Below are 8984 nucleotides of genomic sequence, written 5' to 3'. Positions count from 1 at the left end.
ATGGTATCAGATAAAAATGAAGTATAAGCAGTGGGGAACCGTCAGGGCCCTTTACGCCCTCTCAGAGGGCCTAAAATATTCTTAAAACATAAATATATATAATATAATGTATCCAATTTAATTTTATCTACTTACAGTTTGACAATCGACATCTAAACAATTACAAAAATGTAAGCAAATAAATTATTCACCCGTGTCTATTCAGTTTGTGTTGGAAGGTGAGGGGTTAAGTGGAAGCCTGTGAGCCTGTGTCTCCCTGTCACGTTGTGGGGGGGCCTCCTGCCGGTCGCCCCCGGTTATAGCGGCAGCGGTTCTGTTTTTGGTCGCGTGATGTTCGTCCCTCAGGTGGGCGGGACCCGTGATCTGTCTCACCTGAGGGTCGTTTGTTCGTCTTTATATGTCTTGTCTTTGTACCAGTTGACTGCTGGTTATTATTTCCTTCATTTGGAACAATGCACGGGTTTTTGGTTTGCACACTTTCTATTAAACCATCCTCTTTCCCTGAGACTTGGCGTGATCGCTTCCTTTTTAGTTGCTCACCCTGCCCGTCACAGAATAACCAGCCACCCTTCGGAAGCCGCCAGTCTCCTTTACTTTCTCCTTCGTTCGTGGTCATGTCTCGTGGTGAGTGTTTGTCTACATGCTGTGTGTTTGTCATGTTTTGTCTGAGAGTGTGTTGAGTGTTTAAATGTTGTTTGTGTTGAGACCCGTAAAGTAACACGGCGGTGACTAGAGCTGGGGACCAGTAGACTCCGCTCTCACCCAGCGAAACTACCGGTACCACACATTACGCTCGTCCGTTGTCCGTTATCGTCTGTATGTGTGTGTGTGTGTACGTTGTAGTGTTTTGTATTAATAACGACGCGGACGTGAGCGAGTGTGTGTGTGCCATGGTGTGTGTGTTTCGCTGGTGGTGTTTGTGTGTGTATGTAGACGGGTCCACCGATGCGTGCTGCACACTCAACTGCGTGTGACGCGAGAGTCTCTCTGCTCTTTTTGCCTCGCTCATCCAATATCCCGTGGTGACGGGGGTGAGCGACTGCGAGCCAGAGAGGCGCGTCGCTGTGGGCGTGACGTGCAAGCCGCTCGTGGATAGCTCTCTGGATAGCGGATCCCATGGCGAACATGGTGAGAGAGACCATTTGAGGTCCCGTGCCACTGGGTGTGGCACGGAGGGCATCTTAAGGTGCGTATATGTTATATGTTGTGTCTGTGTTTTTTGTTTTGTTATTCCCCGCTCCTGGGTTGAGTGGAGGAGCCCACCTTGAGATGAGGGGCCCCGGGAGGGGTTCACTCCCCAGGAGTCTGGGGTGACCCCTAGCGAAAAGGGCAGGGGTCAGTTCCGAGCGAAGAGGTAGGTTCGGGAGGTGGTCGGTGGAAGCCGTGGTCGCACCCCAGTGTGGCGGCCTGCACACATCCACACCTGTGACGTATGTTGGGCCATGTGCTCCCGGTCCACGCACAGCGGTGGGGCTTAAGCGGCCTTAGGCCGGTTAGGGCGTGAGGGCCCTGTGATCGACCGGGGCGTGGTTTTCATCTTGTTGACGGCCCAGTCGGTCCAGGGTCCCGCCCAGGAGGCGAGCTAACCTGTGTGTGTGTGTTTTGTTTCAGCTCCAGGACTGCAGGGAACGGGTCCCTGCCTTGTCAGCGTCCGATGACAAGGAGCATATATGTGTTTTGTGTTCCAGCTCCAGGACGGCAGGGAACGGGTCCCTGTCTTGTCCCCGCCCTCCCGCCCCTTTGTTGTGTTTTGTGTGCTGACGCTGTAAGCCGCACATCCGGAGGGGAGTGCGGCTTTGGTGGGGGGGTCTGTCACGTTGTGGGGGGGCCCCCTGCCGGTCGCCCCCGATTACAGCGGCAGCGGTCCTGTTTTTGGTCACGTGATGTTCGTCCCTCAGGTGGGCGGGACCCGTGATCCGTCTCACCTGAGGGTCGTTTGTTCGTCTATATATGTCTTGTCTTTGTACCAGTTGACTGCTGGTTATTATTTCCTTCATTTGGAACAATGCACGGGTTTTTGGTTTGCACACCACTTTCTATTAAACCATCCTCTTTCCCTGAGACTTGGCGTGATCAGTTACTTTTTAGTTCCTCACCCTGCCCGTCACACTCCCCCTATCAGGACTGTGATGCCCACTATTTGTTTACAGAGGGCCAGGCCGTTATAATTTAGCGCAATACCAGTTTCAAATGACAGTAAAATTGACCAATCATATCTTCCCTCTTAGTGGGCAGGCTTAACTGTATGATAATTTCCGCCCGCTGTGGCGACGCTAGCTGTCGTTAGCCTACCGCCGCTAGCTAGTTTCGATTCAGTGCTTTGATGCCCTCGTGCGCGTTGTTTACATATTCCGCTCCCGAGGAACACGGAGCTGTGAACCTTATTTTGTTGGAACCTTATTTTGCTTAAGACGTTATCTAGTTCAGATGTTATTGTTTATTGCGTTTTTAAAGCTGTACTGTCGTCTCAATTTTTTTTGCAGTTAATTAGGAGAGGAAACTATTTTTTTTTTCGGGGGGTGGGAGCGGGCCCAGGTATAATGGTCACGGTTCGCTACTGAGTATAAGAATATTGTACAAAGTGGTATGGCTGTACATAACTATATCTTGTTTTTTAAATATATTCAAAAATATATGTATTTACAGGAAAAATGAAAGAATGAAACATAACAGTGAATTTGACTGTAATGTATATTAAAAGGTTACAGGGTGGATGGTGGGGTGGGTGGTGGTGCATGATTTAATGTGGAAAGCAGTGATTGCAGATGCAGTCTCTGACAACTCCACCATTTCTGTTGTCACCCACATGCATGTAAGGTTCCTCATCTGTGGGCATGTCTGAGATGGTAGGCTGTCGCTCTTCCTGGATGGTTGCAATGTTGTGTAATACCACATATGCCATTATTATGTGGCACGCCCTATCAGGGGTAACTCTGAGCCCCTTCAGGCACTGGAACCTGGCCTCGAGGATTCCTAGGGTCATTTAAATTCTTGCCCTGGTTTTGCTGTGGGCCTGATTGTAGCAGGACTGTGGTCCAGCTGCAAGATCTGAATAGGGAGTCTGTGGGGATGTGCCTTGGGGTAGGCGCGACTCCACGGTTCACACTCTGAGAGACCAGGGTTCTCCCCGAAAAGATCAGGCCGGACTCCGAAATAAACTTCACCCAGATTTTAATCAGTGCAACAGACGTGAACATAGTCCCTCGGATCAGATAAAACAATAGTAAAACCTCGTACAATAAATGACTCTGGCGATATGTCGGGGCACACTCGCTACCCCTCCAGGAAGGTCGTTCCTCCCGATAGATCTTCTGTTCGGCCTTTTAAACGAGTAGCCCCGCCCCCAACCTTGTTAGACTAAACCAACATCTTGGAGCGGGACCACACGTGCCGCCTGTTGGAACATCTATACAATACACATGAACATGATAATACACCATTGTTTGTTAATCACATCCTGCATGGTTATGATTTCCTGTCTTTCCCTTGTCCTCCTCCTACAGGATCAGTAGGACCCGTCTCCCCCCCTCTACTGCCGACCGTGGGCTCTACCGGCCAGCACCAGGGAAGCCCTGGAAGACGGTCCTCCCCCCCCTGAGAACATAGGACATCCGGTGAGCTATTAATCTGCATACCCATACATATACATACACACAGTCCAGGTGATGGGTCAAGTCTCTGACCCCATCACACACCCCCCCACTTCAGCTAGTCACTCGGTAGAGGGACGTGAGAGGAAGTCCGCAGGCACATTTTGAGTTCCCTTCCGGTACCGCACCTGAAACTTAAAAGGTTGTAAAGACAAATACCAACGGGTAATCCGTGCATTGGTGTCTTTCATCCTCTGCATCCACTGCAGTGCCCGATGATCAGTCTCTAAGATGAAATCAGACCCCATCAGATAGTATTTCAGAGAATCAAGGGCCCACTTCACGGCTAGAGCCTCCTTCTCCACTGTTGAGTAGTTCATCTCCCTCGGAAACAGCTTCCTACTAATGAACAGAATTGGTCTCCGTGCATCAGCATCCCCTTGAAGCAGCACTGCCCCCAGGCCATGACCCGACGCATCTGTCTGGACCACGAACTGCTTCTCGAAGTCTGGGCTACACAGAACTGGCTCTGCACACAAACACTGTTTAAGATCATTAAAGGCAACATCACATTCTTCTGTCCATTTTACCTTTTGAGGCTTGTCCTTTTTGGTCAAATTAGTCAGTGGCGCCGCTCTATTGGAGAAGTCCGGAATGAATCTCCGGTACCAGCCAACCAGACCTAGAAATGATCTCACCCGCCTCTTTGTGGTTGGAACCGGTGTTCTCCTGACCGCCTCCACCTTGTCAACCTGTAGACGTATTACACCACCTCCTAGGATATAACCCAGGTATGAAACAGAGTCTTTTGCTAAACAGCACTTAGATGGATTGACCGTCAGACCTGCCTCAGCAATCTTCTGTAGGACCACTTGCATATGTTGCACATGTTCATCCCAGCTAGTACTATATATTACCACATCATCAATGTAGGCAGCCGCAAACCCTTCAGTGCCCTTCAGCACTTCGTCCATGAGGCGTTGAAATGTAGCGCCCGCCCCATGTAGACCGAATGGCATCACCACGAAGTGGTACAGACCAGACGGCACTCGAAAGGCAGTCAGTTCACGGGCTGTATCGCTGAGTGGCACTTGCCAGTATCCCTTGCACAAGTCCAGTGTTGTAAGAAATTTTGCTCTTCCTAGTCTTTCAACCAGCTCATCTGCCCTTGGCATAGGGTACGGATCGAAAGCAGACACGGCGTTGAGCTTAGAGAGATCTACGCAAAATCGCAGGCCCCCGTCTTTCTTGGGCACCAGCACCACAGGGCTACACCACTCACTCTTTGACGGTTCTATCACCCCCAGCTCTAGCATACTTTGTACTTCCCTCATCAAGTCTGGAATCAGGCGTGCTGGCACTCTGCAGTTCGTCTGTCTGAGTGGATCCGGTTTCAGCAAACGGATGTTATGTTGCATGATGCTTGTTCTGCCCGGCTCGTCTTTAAAGAGGTTTGGTGGAATTATGCTCCTAAGCTCTTCTTGTTGTTGAGTATTGAGGTGTGACAGATCAAGAGGGGTACTGGTCTCTCCTATACTAGGAAAATACTGTTCTTCACGCTCTTCCTCCTCTCCAACTGCTCTCACCCATAACTGTTCTGCTGGATTCAGCTGGCCCTCTCGCCACGCTCTTAGCATGTTAATATGGAAGGTTTGTCTTGATTTCTTCCTGTCAGGGAGAAGTAGTTCATACGTAGTCTTACCTATCTTCTGTAGTACTTCGTATGGTCCCTGCCATTTAGCCAACAGACCTGTGTCAGATGTGGGGAGAAGAACAAGTGCTTTATTGCCTGGTTGCAATTCTCTGTCTTTTGCGACCATATCATACCACTGTTTTTGGTGTCGCTGAGCTCCCTCCATGTTGTCTCTGGCCATCTCTGTCAGCTGAGCCATCTTGTCTCTCATCTTAAGCACATGTGAGAGCACATTGATCTTCCGCTCTCCATCTTGTCCTTCCCAAGCTTCTTTTAGGACATCCATTGGGCCCCTCACTTCTCTAGAATATAAAAGCTGAAATGGTGAAAATCCTGTAGAGGCTTGGGGAACCTCTCTATAGGCAAAGAGGAGATATGGCAACCACTGGTCCCAATCTGCACCCGTCTCTGAAACAAACTTCTTGAGCATGCTTTTAAGTGTTTTATTAAAGCGCTCAACGAGCCCGTCGGTCTGAGGATGGTATGGGGTGGTCGTTATACCCTTAATTCCTAATAGCGTAAAAACCTCTCTGAGCAATTTAGATGTAAAATTTGTTCCCTGGTCTGTCAAGACCTCTCTTGGGATACCCACCCTAGATATTAACTGGATCAATGCGTTAACTATTTGGCGCGTTTTAACTTTCCTGAGTGCAAAACATTCAGGATACCGTGTTGCGTAATCACAAACCACCAAAATGTACCGGTTCCCCCCCCGACTTCTCGGCAGGGGTCCGACCACATCCATGGCTATGCGAGCAAATGGTTCCTCTATGATGGGCATGTTAATCATAGGAACTCTATCCGCACTCTGCTGAGGTGCTGATAACTGACACTCTGGACATGTTCTACACCACTCTGCCACATCCAAATGTACCCTAGGCCAAAAAAACCGGCTTGCAATTCTAGACAGTGTCTTAGCCTGTCCTAAGTGGCCTGCCCATGGCTCAGAATGTGCCATTTTAAGCACTGTTTGTCTCATGCATGTGGGTACCACCAACTGCTCCACCTCACCCTTTACTCTGTACAAAATGTTATCTCTCAATTTAAACTGGAGCTCGTTCTTACCCAGAGTGTTCCCCTGATTACATTTCAGATATAGGGGTTTAAGAGACACATCCTGCATTTGAAGTTCCCTTATATTCCCTGGTAGTTCTCCTGCATTAGTTTCTGGAACTGTTAACGGTTCTGAAACGACTGTGCCCTTCACTTTATCATATCTTCGTTCCCTGCGAGACTTCTTAATTTTAGGAACTATATTAAATGGCATTTCCTGCATTAACTTAATACTATCTGCCTCATTTTGTTTTGCTTGGCTTCTGGTAACCGCAAACGCTTCTGCCGTTTTTTGACTCGATGTTAATAAGTCTATCAGAATTGGTAAGTCTCTCCCCAGAACCACAGTATACGGAATTTGATCTAGGATGCCGACATTCAATCGGTACATTTGCCCATTTATTTCAATGTCAACCGCCGCTGTCGGGTAGGTTTGTTCCTCCCCATGTATACATTTCACTCTGAGCTTAAGCTCTTGTTTTACGTGAAGGTTTGGCACACATTTCGCCGAAACTAATGTCTGACTAGCGCCTGTATCTATCAGGGCTTTAACCGTTTTGTTGTTTATTTTTACATCCACCAGACTCTCCTTCGTATCCGCTACCGGTTTAAAGCTATGCTCTCTTCTAGGGGAATAACACAACCGAGCTGAACTCTGCAATAACGGGCATACGTTTATCTTATGTCCGAGTTGGTTGCAATTGAAACATTTAAAAACTCTGTCCGCACGGTTTACAATCGCATTTCTATCCCTCTCTGGTTTCCTATTAGTATCACGCCAATGCCTTTGCGCAGCAGCCTTACTATTTTGCCCATTTTGACCACCCCTAGCCATACCTTCAGGCCTACCTGGCTCAACGCGGTAACGTTGTTTGTTGGGATTCCCCAACTTGAACTCTCCGTCGGCCAGTCTCGCCGCCGCGAATGCTTCCGCCATTTCCACCGCCTCTTCGGCCGACGATGGGCTTCTCTCGACAATCCAGCGTCTTAACTCGGGACTCACCATGCTCAGGTATTGTTCCAAGATAATCGTTTCTCCGATCTCTCCTTTAGTTTTTTCATTTGGCATCATCCACTTTTCATATAGCGACTTAAGCCTGGTGAATAGTTCCCTCGGAGTTTCGTCATCCTGGACCGTACAATCTCTAAACCTTTGGCGGTAGGTCTCCTTGTTTATCTCGTACTTCTGTAGGATTGCCTGTTTGATTTTACTATAGTCGCCTGTGTCGTCGGCGTCCATGGCGACGTAGGCTGCTCGGGCCTTGCCGTCTAACAGTGGGACTAGGTGTATGGCCCAGCTTCCTATCGGCCATTTAGCTACCTGAGCCATCCGCTCGAACGTCGTCATAAAATGTTCTATATCGTCAGTATCTTTGAGCATTGGCATTCTAGGAGTTGGCCATATCGCGCTCATGCAGGGTTGATGCTGGTGCGGGGATTCTGAAACGCCTTTCCGTCTTCCACCGGCGGTATAAGAACTCCGGAGAATTTGGGACTGTGTCGCTTCATACAACTCACCACTTTCCCCGGCTTCATATCCGCTTTCCGTGTGCCTTCTTTGCACTTCTTCTTGTATTAAATTGAACTGATGCTGCATTGTGCGCCACCGTTGTTCATTTTTTGCTGTTTCACTTCGCATGTGCTCATCTTTAGCCCTCTGCTCCGTGATAAAACTTTGTAGCATACTGCATACGTGCTCAATGTCTTTGCCCGAGTCGCTTGGCGTTATCTCCACTTGTCGACTCGACATATCGTCCTCCTCCGTCCTTGGGTCACTTTGGTCTGTGCTGTGCACGACGGGGGGTCTCTTTGGAGCCATCCTTTCAATAACGGGGTTGTCTTGAATTTGTTACTTGTACAAGCCGTCTCCTGCGCCTTACTTCTACAAACTTACAAGACTTCTCCGCTGCCACCATTTGTGGGGATGTGCCTTGGGGTAGGCGCGACTCCACGGTTCACACTCTGAGAGACCAGGGTTCTCCCCGAAAAGATCAGGCCGGACTCCGAAGTAAACTTCACCCAGATTTTAATCAGTGCAACAGACGTGAACATAGTCCCTCGGATCAGATAAAACAATAGTAAAACCTCGTACAATAAATGACTCTGGCGATATGTCGGGGCACACTCGCTACCCCTCCAGGAAGGTCGTTCCTCCCGATAGATCTTCTGTTCGGCCTTTTAAACGAGTAGCCCCGCCCCCAACCTTGTTAGACTAAACCAACATCTTGGAGCGGGACCACACGTGCCGCCTGTTGGAACATCTATACAATACACATGAACATGATAATACACCATTGTTTGTTAATCACATCCTGCATGGTTATGATTTCCTGTCTTTCCCTTGTCCTCCTCCTACAGGATCAGTAGGACCCGTCTCCCCCCCTCTACTGCCGACCGTGGGCTCTACCGGCCAGCACCAGGGAAGCCCTGGAAGACGGTCCTCCCCCCCCTGAGAACATAGGACATCCGGTGAGCTATTAATCTGCATACCCATACATATACATACACACAGTCCAGGTGGTGGGTCAAGTCTCTGACCCCATCACAGAGTCATAAGGTAGGCCTATAGGACAGGCAGGGATACCCTCTGTCTCTCATGCAGTCATGGCCTGGCGGTTAGGGATCTGGTCTCGTGGGTTCGATTCCCA

Source organism: Brachyhypopomus gauderio, chromosome 3 (genome assembly GCF_052324685.1).
Source record: "Brachyhypopomus gauderio isolate BG-103 chromosome 3, BGAUD_0.2, whole genome shotgun sequence".
In the NCBI taxonomy this organism is placed as follows: Eukaryota; Metazoa; Chordata; class Actinopteri; order Gymnotiformes; family Hypopomidae; genus Brachyhypopomus; species Brachyhypopomus gauderio.
The sequence above is the reverse complement of the archived record's forward strand: the minus strand, read 5'-3'. Positions refer to the sequence as shown.